This window comes from Lissotriton helveticus, chromosome 8 (assembly GCF_964261635.1).
Source record: "Lissotriton helveticus chromosome 8, aLisHel1.1, whole genome shotgun sequence".
In the NCBI taxonomy this organism is placed as follows: Eukaryota; Metazoa; Chordata; class Amphibia; order Caudata; family Salamandridae; genus Lissotriton; species Lissotriton helveticus.
Window position 1 is genome coordinate 414,957,409 of NC_136069.1, and position 14,600 is coordinate 414,972,008.

At 47.0% G+C, this 14,600-nt stretch overlaps 1 long non-coding RNA gene across 1 annotated transcript in view; it reads right to left on the bottom strand.

Annotated features, from left to right (window-relative positions):
• Nucleotides 1-13,491, bottom strand: part of LOC144771662 (uncharacterized) — a 58,401-nt gene extending 44,910 nt beyond the window's left edge. Inside the window, exons 1-2 of the long non-coding RNA XR_013599418.1 lie at nt 13,225-13,491; nt 7,460-7,535 (exon numbers count right to left, since the gene is read on the bottom strand). This is a non-coding gene — a long non-coding RNA (uncharacterized LOC144771662). The remainder of the gene's footprint in view (nt 1-7,459; nt 7,536-13,224) is intronic.
• Between the last annotated feature and the right edge of the window lie 1,109 nt (nt 13,492-14,600).

Genomic DNA, 14,600 nt, shown 5'->3' on the forward strand with positions numbered 1-14,600 from the left:
AAGATTCACAGTGAGACTGGAAAGGCAGTAAACAGAACCTCTTGTGGATCCAGTGTTAGATTACTACCTACAAGGAGCGTCAGCCAAGTTAATAGTGTCAGAGAAAGAGGAATATATAGCAATGTTTTTTTTCTGAAAGAAACAGGCCAGATTATCACTGTGCTCGACAAAGGCATCCGGAGTGGGACTAACTGTTGGGGGCTGAGTAATGTATTAAAAATCTCTTTAGGAGGGTTAGAGGAGTTAGCAATTTTGGAGAAGAAGAAGGCTTGAGATGCTTTAATTTCTGTGTGTCTTATCGCCTATATTCCGATTTGCAGGACTCATCCTAAGTCTTTCTCCATCTTCTCTCCAAATGTTTTCACTCCTTCTTAAGAGGGTATTAAACCAAGGAGATTTGTGGGCTAGCTGGATATCTTTTTTTGTCATCTGACTGATAGAATTCGGTCCAGTGATTTAGTAATCTACTCGCTAAACTGGTAGGTGGCCAGGGCAACATATTCAGAGAAGTCGGGTTATGATGTTGACATGACATCTAATGAATTACCCAGATTATGTTTGGGGCAGGCACGATGCAGCTGCACAACTGCACAGTTTTCAGTCAATGCCAAATTGGATTCAAGCCAAGGTCCTCAGATTGACAGTTTAGCAACAAGATCACCCTCCTTCCTAAGCTGGAATATTAGAACTTTAAAAAAAACTTTAACAATTGATTAAATATTCATGTTCTGTTGATGTTTTAACATTAATAAACATACATAGAAAACCCTGGGTCTCTTTAGGAAAGATGGAGAACAAAGAAAACAAAACAAAACCTAGCTGTACAGGAATATTCCTTCTTTGGGACGAATTCCCTTTCTCACCAGAGGTAGCATGCTTCATCAGTGGGAATCTCCTCACACCATGACAGCTAATCACAGTGAGGGCTACAACTACCTCTCTAAGAGGGAGGCGCCCTCAGATGTTTTTTTGGATGGTGGTAGATACCCTATGGTGAGCTAATGGGTGGTGAGGCTTGCATAGCATGCAGACAGTGAGAGGTGAACTAAAACTGACTCCACAACAGGCGTCCAACTTTATTCATGCATGCCTGAGACAGGATTAAAAATTGTGAGAAAGGACACTGTAGGAACATTGCCCCTGCTTTTGTATGTCACTAGTTATAGGCCATCATGTTTCTGCCAGCTCTACCCTCAAAAGAGGTGTATTGGCATTCATCAGGACCTCTATATTGCTTCTGCTCAAAAACGTGCTCACAAAAGAAAAAGTGCAAATTGAAAATCTCAAGTGGTCCACACAGAGATTCAACAGTGGATCCACTTAAATACAACCTGCAATTGTCGGGTGTTGTGCCTCAACCCGAAGAACCTTGGGGGGGAGAGGGGGGGTCAGGTTGCACTCTGTCCAACCACCACTGTGTATGAGGACCTGAGTGTGGAGTGTGTATGAGTGTGTTAGCAAGTGAGAATGAGAACAAGTGATTAGGAGTACGTTTGTGTATGAGTAACGTTGAGTGGGCAGAAATGAGCAAGTGAGAGCATGTGAGTTGGAGTGAGTGAGGGGAAGAGACTAAGGCCCAGATTATCAATACTTTCACACAATGCAGAACAGCACCCAAAGTTGCTGCATTGCGAGAGAGAGCTGGAAAGTGTCATGTCTGCAAAGATGTGGTACTATCCTGCCCTCTCCGCATTACTGTTGTACAATTAGGTTGCCAAGCATCATGCAGACACCTTTGCACCTTAGTGCAAATATGTCTGTTTGAGTTGTTATGTTATGTTATGTTATTATGTGACTTTTATAGCGCGCGGCTACTCAAAAGAGTGTCCCGGCGCTTTATTGACATCCTAAAGAACAAACACAACAATGTAAAAAGAAGCAGGGTACGGGGAACATAAAATCTAAGAGGCAAAGAGCCAAGTTTTCAGGCCCTTCCTAAAAGACAGCAGGTTTGAGTTGCTACGTAACGTGAGGGGCAAAGAATTCCAAAGCTGAGGGGCCCGGAGCATAAAAGAGCGACCTCCCATGCGGGCCCTCCTCACATGAGGAACAATAGCAATAAACTTCGCCTCTGATCTCAGAGATCGAGAAGGACGGTAAGGCGTAAGCCTCTTCTGCAGGTATTTGGCCCCTGTGGAATAGAAGGCCTTAAGCGCAAGGGTCAAAGCTTTGAAAGCTATCCACTGTCGGATAGGCAGCCAATGAAGCGACTGCAACAGGCCGGAAACATTGACTCGCCTGTGCAGACCAAAAATGGCGCGTGCCGCCGCATTCTGGACCCCCTGCATCCGTTGCAGGAGATATTCGGGCAGGCCAAGATATAAGATGTTAGAGTAGTCCAGTCTTGAACCGATCAAGGCCTGCACCGTAATCCTCCTGTTATCCTCGGAGAGCAAAGGAAAAAAAACTTCGGAAGCATACGGAGAAGACCGAAGCAGGTGCCAGTGAGGGCAAGGATCTGAGATCTTAAAGTCAGACCATTGTCAATTTTCACCCCCAAATTCTTAGCTGACTGAGACGACTGCCTCGGAGGGGACATATCCGCAGGCCACCACACCTGCCAGTCCAGATCGGATTGACAACCGAAGAAGAGTACCTCCGATTTATCTGAGTTGCACTTGAGGCTGTTCAGTTGGAGCCATTTAAAAACAGCCCCAAGGCACTGGCGGATACTCTCTCCGTCAAAATCCTCTCCTTTCCGGCAGGTGAAGAGCAACTGGGTGTCATCCGCATAGGATACGATCTGGGCCCCGAAAGACTCAGCCAGAGCCGCCAGAGGGGTCATAAAGAGGTTAAAAAGAGTCAGGCTCAACATAGAGCCCTGCGGGACTCCGACTCCCAATGGCGGCATCTCAGCAGAGGCCGAGGAGGCCCAGACCGTCTGACGGCGACCAGCTAAGAAAGATATAAACCAGCTGAACACCGTCCCCCTCAGACCGATCTCATGAAGTCTGGTGAGCAAGCCCTCATGGGGGACGGTGTCGAAGGCCGCCGACAGATCGAGCATGATCAACATGGCTCTCCCACCCAAGTCTAGCGTCTCCTTGATGGCCTCAGACACCTCCAGCAACGCCGTCTCTGTGCTAAGATTGGGGCGGAAGCCCGATTGTGTAGAATGAAGCAGATCGTTGGATTCCAGAAAATTGGAGAGCACGCTGTGAACGTGCTTCTCCAGGGTCTTAGCCAGAGCAGGAAGAAGAGAAATAGGCCTGTAGTTGGCCAAGACCTCGGGGGCCAGACCGGGCTTCTTAATAAGAGGAATGACCATGGCTTGCTTCCACGCCAAAGGGACCTCACCTTGGCTCAAAGAAAGATTCAGGAGAGGGTTGACCAGCGGGTTTACCACCTCCGCCATCTTCGCCAAAAATTTGGCCGGACATGGATCAAGCGGCGATCCAGATTTAAGATTGGCCAAAAGTGTCAAAGACGAAGCAGTTGAGATGGGCGAAAAGTCTGACAGGACTGGCCCTGGGGGGACCAATGGAACAGGACCAGCCTCGGAGCCAGGCAGGGCAGCCACCGGCCGCGGTGAAAAGGAATCCTGTATCAGCTTAATCTTAGCAGTGAAGAAGCATGCCAGATCCGATGCCCACTTCTGAGTGGGAACAGACTGGGCCGCATTCGACCGCGGGGCAATATATTCCCTAACGATTGTGAAGATCTCTTTACAGGAGTTCGAGGCATCCTCTATCCTCCTGGCAAAATAGCTTTTCTTCTCAAGGAGAATAGCTCGATGGTAGGCTTTGACCCTGGTTCTGTATTCGAGTCTGGCAGCTAGGTCGTACTGGGCTCGCCAGGTCCTCTCCGCCACCTTGCACTGCCTGCGGGAAGCAAGCAGCGCACCAGTAAACCACGGAGCAGAAACCCGTTTAGGTAATGATCGAGGAGGCCTCAAAGGGGCCAGATCATTTAGCCTATCCCCAAACCAAGCCTGCAAGGACTCCAGGTCCCTATCCAACACCCCCGTGAGAGGGCAGGGATGTTCACACAGTGCTTGTGACAGCAATTCTGGAGTCACCCGGTGCAGTGCCCTTGACGCTGATCCAGACTGCCTAGGGGCACTACTCCGGGGTTTCTCAATGCCCAGTATATGAAACTGAACCAGGCAATGGTCAGTCCAAAGAACTGGCATATGTGCCCTCACCTCGATGGGGGAGATAGAGAAGACCTGATCCAAAGTATGGCCTTTGTCATGCGTTGGTTCAAAAAGAAAGGGGGCTAGACCCCAAGGAGCCGTGATATCAGATAGTTTAATCACGTCTGGGTCCAACGCATTGTCCATGTGAAAGTTGAAGTCACCGGCCAGAATGCAATGATCAGCTCTCATGGCCAGCATTGACATAACAGACTGTAGTTCTTCAAAAAAAGTGCCTGCTGGACCCGGGGGTCTATACACTAACAGTCCTTTCACTGACTGATGCGGTGCCAAAGATAAAGAAAAGGCAAGGGACTCAGACCCTTTAATAGCCTCAGTGGGAATAATAGAACATACAACAGAGTTCTTCACCACGAGAGCTACACCGCCACCCCTTCCTTCCGGTCTATCCTGCCTATAGATGCTATATTCTGGCGGGATCGCAGAAGCGATATCCGGGTTGGAAGAAACTCCCAACCAGGTCTCTGTAAGCATCAGACACACCAGTTTTTCCATAGTCAAGAGGTCAAAGAGCTCCTGAGCGTGACTGCGCACTGACCTGGTGTTTAATAGCATACAAAGATGCTTCACCGGGACCACCTCCCGGTAAGGGGGTGGCCATAAAACAGCACCTTTCGACCAGCCACAGCCAGGGCATGTGCTCTTGCCCCTATAGCGACCAGGGAAAACCTTGAAGCAGCCACACGATACCCTTTGTAGGGACCGAAGTTGCGCCGATGTGTAACAGACCATGGTAGCTCCAAATGGGCACGGTCGGCCCGAGCCCGGGTCTCCCGCCACTCGCCCGCCTCCGGGACGCTGACGGGCGCAGACGGGCAGGACTCTGGCACGACTCCGGCCACGCGAAGGCACGCCCGCTGCACGATACCGCTGCACTAGGCAGTGAGCATTAAGTAGGCGTCCCACAATAGCGTCTGCGCACTAAAGCGCTGCTAATGATGGCGCCTGGAAGAATCACCCCACTCCAAGATGGCGACTAAAGGCTGAACCCACCCCAAGAACCGGACCAGCTCAAGCAGCGGTGCGCTCCGATTACAGTGCAGGTGAGGGGGTAGTTAAAAACCAAAACCAGCAAAGAAAGCGAAGCTTAAACAAATTAATATTTAAAACAATTAGGCAGAATGGGCGCGAAGCGCTAAGCAGCAGTAGGAGTGGTAGCATAGCTTCTATACTGGAAGGGAGCCCTTCCAGCACTAAATACTATGCTTTGTCTAACATTAAAACTTGTCCTGCTTCAGATGTGTGCTGTACAGTGTAGTACACTTTGAAAGCGGGAAAAGTTATGAGAAATAAAAGTGTTTCTCCTTTTTAATGCCTGTTTTCAAGTGGTGTTTATATTTTGGTGCAAAACCCAGTCTATTGTTGTTAGTAGATAGGGGTTTGCGTCAAAAACCATAGGTGGTTGCATGGGAACGCCCGTGTACCACTCATAGAATGCCCCATTGACACAGAATAAAGCAAAGCAGCTCTTTGCACTGCTTTGCATCACTTTCAGGCAACTTTCCAGTGCAAAACAGGTTTTGCGCTGGAAAGTAAATAAAAAAACAAATTATGAGTAGGTGTGTGTCCCCTTTGAGATGCAAACCCAGCGCAAAATGTTTTTTAATATGGGTGTCAATGTGAGAGGGAGTAAGTATGAGTGAGGCAAAATTTGGAAAAAATGGGCTGAACTCCTTGGGGTTATTGCATCTGACCACTCACACCAATACCAATCGATGAGATGTGGCCTAACAGCCTGAGCTGCCTACTTTGTAACTGGGAAGTTTGGATCCCAGTGTTAGCTCAGTATCCTGTGATTCTGGGGAAATCACTTATTCTTCCCGTGCCTAAAAAAAGTTCTCTGATTTTGTGTTATGTAATCTGATGCTTGTCTAAAGCGCCATGATGCCTTTGAGCCCCTGCCCCCCACCATGAAAAATGCTATTGGCAGAAATGCCTTTCTTTACCCTTTTAACATTTATTTAGTGCTTATTACTCATCAAATGGGTAGTAAGCACTATATAAATGCAATTCCAAAGCAAGCCAATTTGCTATTTCTGCCTTGATTGCTTGAAAGCAGACGAATACGGGAGAAATTGCTCTTAAAGTGTAGACACAGTCCCTTATATACAGCGTTAATGAGCAAGCATTGTCTCTCTTTAAAACAATGGTGATCAGTGAAGCTCACTGCCATACACATTTGAACCCCCACTGTGAGGTTTTTGTCCTGGGTGTTGTGCATCATCTGTGACCCCTATCACCTCCTTTAAGGACACTGCAGATGCAAGATAAGCTGAAGGGGTCTGTTGGCGACAATGTTTGTTCAAGCGCTCTCTTCTTCAGCTGTAGTTTTTCTAGACTTTCCCTGGGACAGACACCCACACAGCTGCAGGACTTCAGCCCAGGCTACGGAACACATAGGGGAGGAGGGCTGAAGCCCTTACAGCCCATTGAGCATTGCTCACCTGAAAAAAATGATATCTCAGTTATTTCACAACCACTCATGTGCACCGCACCTGGAGTGTAGTCTGCAAACAATGAGGCCTATTAGGATGGCAGATGGACCTGCGTCCGTCCGCCACCCCCGAGGTGGAGGGACCGTCCACAGGGGCAGCGGCGGTCCCTCCGGTGCAATTAGGATGAGACCGCCACCCTGGCGGTCACATCCCGTATCTTTAACCTTGCGGCGGGTGCTGCTTGAAGCAGCACCCGCCGCAAGGTTAAAAATGCATGCTTTGCATTTACATGCACAAAGCGGCAGGCACCGCGCGGTACCATAGGTACCCCCCATGTGCACCCCCCAATCCCCCTTCACCCTGGGGGCCCACAACGGGCCCCCAAAGAAAAGACCGTATGCCTTTCAAGGCATGTCCTGAAGCACATCCTAATATGGCTGGCGGTGTCTGATAGACACCGCCACCATATTAGAGCTTTTCCGCCACGGTCGGAAGGCAACCGTGGTGGAAAAGCGGCGGACGGTCTTCCCGTCCGCCGATGACCCCCCAGCCATCCTAATGTGGCGGGGGGTCTTTTCATGTACCGCAGCGGTGAATCCGCATCCTCCGGGCCGGCGGGGGCTTCCGCCGGCCCGGAGGATGCGGAATCACCGCAATCCTAATCGACCCCAATGTTGGGTTTGGTTTCCGTCACATGCCCTGCGCCCCCTAAAGGTTACCCTGAGTTCCCTGCACAGCTCATCTGTGTCCCAGTAGCTGCCAGAGTGTTTATAGAGTTGCAGGGCAGGGAGGAGGTGGAGAACAGGTGGGGGCAGAAGGAGACAACGGATATAAGGGGAGACAAATAATTAAAAAAAAAAACACGTACCTGCTTGAGTGCTGATGATTTCTCCTCTCAGTTACACTGGGAGCCTGTGCCTTCTCTCTCCATCCTGGCAACGCACCTGGGGTTGAAGAGAGCTTTAGTGCGCATGCCATGCATACTGAATAGCAGTGCCCAATACACCCTCTCCAGCATGTCATCACCCTGGCCCCTCCCCCAAGCCTCAGCTCTGAGAGAAAAATGAAACAATAATAAACAAAGGTTTATTATACTTTTATTTTTCATTTTTTCAGCTGCTGGCAGGTGAGGCGATACTCCTCTACCATTGCAGAAGAGCCGCTGCTGTTGTGTCCGCCTACAAATGCACACTGTAGAAGGGACCTATTTGTGATGTATGTGTCTACAGTGCTTGTGGGGTTCATTGCGGTCTCCAAACAGCGGCACGCACCAGAAACACCTGTTACTTGAAATTAACACTTCCTTTGAGCACAGGAATTGCTCTGTGGCCTCAAGGTGACATCATGCAAGGAGAAGAGATGGTGCAAGGATGTCTGTGCGATTAAGCAAATGGTGAGCACACAAAGTTCCACTGTGCAGTGGAAACATGTCTTGTGTAGTTCAGTTCACCAGCAGAGAAGAACGTCCTTGAACTTTTCAACTGCATTCACTCTTTTTGCTACCCTACGTAAGTTCCATTTTTCTCCATTATCCAGCAGAACATAAAAGTGATGCACCTCCTGAACTTTGAAAGGACCACAAAACTTGCATAGACCTCTGACCCAACGACCAGATCGGACTGTGACATAGTCTCCTACATGAATGCTAGTCGAGTTCTTCTCTTGGGTGTGCCCTTTCATGGAAGCATACATGGAGGTACTCTTGCCACTATTAATCACATTCTTCCCTTCTACCAATTCTCTGATCCATGGAGGCACTCATTTTGAAGATGGTTTTCTGCCTCGCATGGCAATGAAGGGAACAACTCCTGTAGTGGAATTCTCAGTTGTGCGATAAGCCCATACTAATTCGTTTAAAGTTTCATCAATGTCAAGATTGTTTGTGAGAGCCAAAATTATAGCTCCTTTAATCATGCGGTTGGCTCTTTCCACAAGACCATTGGATTGAGGGTTGCACAAAGTAGTGAGTGAGTGTTTGATACCACACTCACTTAGAAATTCCCTCATTTCATTAAAATTCAATTGAGTCCCGTTGTCCGTTATAAGAACAGTGGGATAACCTTCCTCTTTGAAAATATTGCATAGTACCCTAATGGTAACTCTAGTGGTTATTTCGGGGAGAAGATACACAATAAGCCATCTGGAATGAACATCCATAACGACCATGCCAAATCATTTACTGGGGTGAACACCCGGCATAGGTCCGATAAAAACAAGGCAAATGCTGTGCCACACCACCCCTGGGTCGTGGATGTAGCTTGGGACAGATTGGGGTCCCACCTTAAGTCTTTTCTCGCTCTCGCAACATTCACTGCATCTCTCAACCCAATCAACCACATCACTATCCATTCCTGGCCACCAGAATTCTTTTCTCAAACTTTTTTTGTAATGGTCTGGCCCAAGTGACCTTCATAGGCTAATTCGAAAAGTCTCTTTCAAATACCAAATGGGGGAATTATCTTATTACTGCGCATGATAACTTGTTCTGCGACAGTGGATAACTCGCCAATGACCGCGTTAAAGGGTCTAACACTGATTGGCAAAGTGCTTTCCCTACGTCTGCCCTTCAAAATGAGGTTTAGGACTCCTTTAAGGACCTCATCTTGAGGAATAGCCTCTGCCTATTCCTCTTTACTGACTACACCACAACTCCACTGAACCACATCATCAACACTAGAGATGGCTTCTTCTCTCTCTCTCTTAGACACGTCAGTCTTGTCTACTTCTTCCCAGTCTAAGGACAGGCGCAACATACAATTGGCTTGGACATTGCGCCACCCTGAAATAAATTCAATGTTAAAATTATATTTGTGTAGCCTGGAGGCTAACCGAGCAAGTCTGGCTGACCCTTTTCCTGTTCCACCTGGTGACAGTATTTTTAGCAAAGGTTTGTGGTCAGTGCGCAGCACAAATCTGCGCCCCCATACATACGTCCTGAAATATTCCACACCCCAAGTAGCAGCTAGGGTTTCTTTTTCTATAACGGAGTAATGGCTTTCAGTGGGAGTCAAAATGCGAGAAAAGAATGGCACAGTTTTTTCAGAAGTGCCATCATTCTGCGATAATACAGCACCTATGCCAGTATCACTTGCATCCACAGTGACAATAGTCTTTGCATTAACATCAAAAGGAACTAAAATGCCTGCATTACATATTTCTAGCTTAATGTTATCAAAACAGTTTTGCTGATAAGCTCCCCAACAAAAGTTGACACCTTTCCTCATGAGTACCTTAAGGGGTTCGGTTTTACTTGCAAAGTTTTTTACAAACTTTGAGTAATATTCAATTAATCCAATGAATGAGCGCAATTGGTCTCTGCTAATGGGGAGGAGCCAATTTAATAGATGCCAGCATGTCTCTCTTTGGTTTAACACCATCAGAGGAGATGGAGTGTCCTAGGTACTCCACTTCAGTTGCAAGAAATGAACATTTTTCTCTACGTAATGTTAAGTGGTGTGGCTCACTGGTTAGAGGCAGCAGACCCGGGAGCAGAAGTCGGCCCGGGACCAGGGTTCAATTCCTGACGCGGCAGGGTCGTGGACCAGGGTCAGCGGACTCGACAATTCTCGTCTCGGTGCCTACTCTAACCTGGGGTCCCACTCGGCAACTCTGGGCATTAGCTTGCCTAATCTCCACAACGGCCCCACCAACGCCGGGGATGCCTGGCTCCACCTTGGGGATTCCCAGTAAGGACCATCCCACAGGGAAAGCCAGGACGGGTTCCCCAGCGGTATACAGCGCCGGGACGCCCCTTTGCTGGGGCAGCTGTGCGCTTTACAAGTATACAACATTTAACATTCCAATATCCTGCCAAGAGCATCTTTCGAGGCTATATTGTGACTGCTCACACCAAAGACCAGAATATCATCCTGGAAGTAGATGACATTTTTTAGATCTTTGAAGACTTCTGTGGCCATCCTCTGAAATACACTTGCAACCGAACATAACCCGAAGGGCATCCCGGTAAACTGAAATATGCCTTCAGTAGTGATGAAGGCTGTCAAGTGCTTTGAGTATTCATGCAATCGTATCTGATGACGAAGATCAAGCTTAGAAAAGTATTTGGCCCCTTTAAGTAACACCATCAGCTCCTTTATGTTTGGTAGCGGAAAAGTGTCTGGAATGATATTTTGATTCAAACTCCTCAAATCAATACAGAAACGCAAATTTCCATCTGCCTTCTCTGAAATTACAACTGGAGAAACCCAAGCTGAGCACTCAATCGGCTCAATGACTCCACTAGACAGCATTTCGTCTAACATTTTCTTCACCTCTCCTCTTACCATGATGGGAACTTTCCTCAGCTTGTGTTGGACGGGAATAGCATTATGTTTGAGTTTTATTTTGTGAACATAGCCCTCCAAATTGCCAAGTTGATCTCTGAAAACACCTTCACCTCCCTCTAAAATGTCTTCTACTGAAAGGTCATCCACCGCCAAGACTTGTTCAACAGCGTGTGGGTCAATTCTAATATGGAGGTCATATTGGTGATACCATCCTAAAATAGGAGGCCCAGTTTCAGCTATGTACACTTTACCTTTGACAGACCTGTTTTTAAAAATGATATCAGTTGACATGTAAGCCAGTATGTCTATCTGCTCGCCTTGATACCCACCGGGGTTAATGTCTTTGGGTAATAACTTTTTGCTTGGCCATTCCTGCTTGAAAATTCTTTTAGGTATGATGGTATATAAGGACCCTGAGACAACCATGAGATCAACTTTCCTCTTTTCAATAACAAATTCCGCTTTGGGTCTGTGTACCCTTCTATCATTTAAGTTGTGAGGATCGGTTAGAAGGATTTCTCCATTGGCAACAACATCATGTAAGGAAGGTTCAACACACAGAATTCTATCAGGTCTGTATGAACACTCATTAACATTAGATTCTTCCGACAGCATTGCTACCTTTCCCTTGTTTGCATCTCTACACATTGTTGCAAAATGGCCCTTACAACCGCACTTTCTTCATTCTTTGCCTATGGCCCAGCAATGCTTGGAGTCTGACGTGTGATAAGCACTAACACACTTCCAACACGTCTTACTTGCAAACCTACCGGGATACAGTCTACCACCCAACGTACTCTTTCCGCCTTTGAATTTAGTCGAGGCAGCTACCTCCCCTTCACAACTTTCAACAACAGAAGTTTCACTCTCATTAGACATGTTAAGTTTAGAATCTCTACAATCCATTCTTGCATACAGGATTCGAACTCTTCAACTATTTTAGCAATGTCAATTGCATCCTTAAGAGATGGATCTTTGGCAGCCCATAAGCGTTCCTGTGCCTTTCTGCTCCTACATTGGACAATCAGTTGGCCCCGAATCATTTCCTCAGTCATAGGACCAAATTTACATTTTATAGAAAGCTCACAAAGTCTAGTGACAAAGTCATCAATGGACTCCCCTACTTTCTGAGGCTGGGTATAAAATTTGTATCTTCTCATCACTATATTTGTCTCTTTTGCAAATATCAATTCTAACCTTTTTCGTGCCTCTTCATAAACATTCTCAATGGGTTGACCACGTTCGTTGTTTACAACAGGTAAGTACTTGAAAATGAGTTGTTCTTCTCTTCCTAAATTGGTGAGCAAGATCGCTTTTTTTCTGTTGCTACAGTAATCCTGTGCATCCAAAGCTTCCAAATAATTGTCATACATTTCAATCCACTCATCCCATTCTATGCTTGGACTCCCTGGTTGGCTTAGAAAGTGAGGAGGAGTAGATATCGCGGAGAGATCAAGAGCTGTGAGATCCATTATGAATTACCAAAGGATAGTACAATTGTAAGTTGGTGTGTAAATAATGGTGAATATATATGCTTACTCTGAATGTCGAAGTGTTTCTGATGAAGTGTTTCTTGCCCAATATAAAGATTGCATCCAGAACAATCTAAAAATAACCAATAAGACAAGAATCTGCTTTGGATAAATATCATTTCACTTTTCTCCTACTTTGTACCTACTGCCGGTTTCAATGCGATCACTTTAGCAATACTGGAAAGAGCATGCATATACAATCTTTGTCCACAAGATGGCAGTGTTTCTCCACAGATTAATGCAGACCTCTGCTCTTCTTGCCGGCAAAATCTCTATTTTGACTGAAGCATGCTTTGTGTATGAGTTACGCGTGTCAATGTCATTAAGCTGGCATACACGTGACCTATTACTTGCCAGCAGCGTTTCTCCTCTCCTAACGCGCTCTACAGAGGTTCTGACAGGAAATTTTCTTGAGCGCGTTTATTTCACACAGACAACACACGCGTTATCTGCCGCTGATCTGCGATGACGCTTCTCTCCCCAAGCTCACAGCAGGACAAAATAATCTTTTGATGTGACACGCCGTATTGCCGGCATGCAGGCTCACATTCCAGAAGAGCTTCCAGTCGCACACATCAGTTTCACACAGCTGACGCTCTAATAGCCTCACGCAGATCTTTGACTTTTATCGTCGCACCACTCTCCACAAATGACCTCTCGCTGCTATGTGCAGTTTACTTCAGCGATAATGGCTATGCGTGTTGAAATTCTTTATGTGCTAAATGCGCTGCGATTATTTCCTGGGCGACACAGTGTGCGTTTTATCTCCCCTGGCTGTCCAAATCTCCCTGATGGCGAAACGCTCCATTACTCACGTATAGATTGTGTAAATACTCCTTTAGGTAACGCCGGACTGGTGAAACGCAGTCTGTCACACCAGATATTGCCTCGCTTCATTGGAAATTCAACGCCAATACTTCCTCTTTCAAACTGCACAGGTGGATTCTCCGCTGTATGCTGTGTTGCCTGCTGACTGAAGAACCCTCGTTGCCAAAAACATGTTGTAATGCCAACATGAGACGGAGACAGGACATAGGTTCCAAAAGATTTATTCAGGAACAGCGAACACAGTGTCAGCGCACCACCGCCTTCAGTCAGCAGCTGCTCAACTGACAGGCAGCGTGCGCCTCACAGTATAGAACCTTGGTACATGAACATTCCACCATGGCGTGAGGAGCGGAGCCACGGTGTAAACAAGATCATAACACATTCACTCCTTTTTTGCACTTTTCAACTGCATTCACTCAATATTCAAGCAGGCAATTTCACCAATGGCATCTGCGGGATCTGCCCTGGGAATAGGTTCCTAGATGATTTCTTTCCCTCGCCAGATTTCCTTCGCCATACAACGGAATCATCTCCTCAAAACTAAGGGGCAACTGTTGATTAATCACAAAAACCAATCACTCAGTGCTGCTGAGAGTAGGACATCATCCTGGGCCAAATTAACAGAGAAGCGAGTGAAATTGATGCATGGGATGCATGGTTTTGTGCATGAATTTAGCTCTGCTTGATTACTACTGTTTAAGTTTTTCTTGGTTTTAGTGGTTGTGGAAGAACCTGACCCAATTTCTCCAGCAGGTAAAACCATCCGGAAAAACTGCCTGAGTCTTTGGCTGCAGCAGAGCCAAGTTTCATCCTGCTTTTTAGGCATCGCTGAGCCAGCGCGCATGCGCTGTCAGCGAGACATTTAGTAACTGGATTTTTGAAGGGCTTTCTCCGGCCACCAGCGAGTGGTTACGCGTGTGGATGTGCGCTTAAGAGCACAGGCGCCATCTCGCGGGCACCCTTACAGGCGCAACTACTTTCCCTTTCGCGGCGCCGATGGCCGCGCGGCTAATGCTTGTTTCCCAAGTCCCTGTGACCTTCATTTGTACAGACGCATCCTATTCTCTTGCGCGCGAGTGAGGTTCCACGCATCTGCTGTCTCGGGTTTCTATGTGTAGGTCTCCCGTACAACTGCGTTTTAGGTGCCTTTCAGTGTGTACTAAATTGAAAATGCTTTGTGCATGCGCGTTTATGAGAAGGAATCCTTCCTCGTCTTAAGTAATAGAATGGCGATTTTCGTTGCAACCAGGGCAAAGCTATGAAAAGTGCTGAAGATGTAGTGTGAGGAGACATACACTCCAGTTATGGCTGTCTTGTCTACCCAACTACGGTGCTGCGGGTCCATGTTCCATGTTTGCATTAT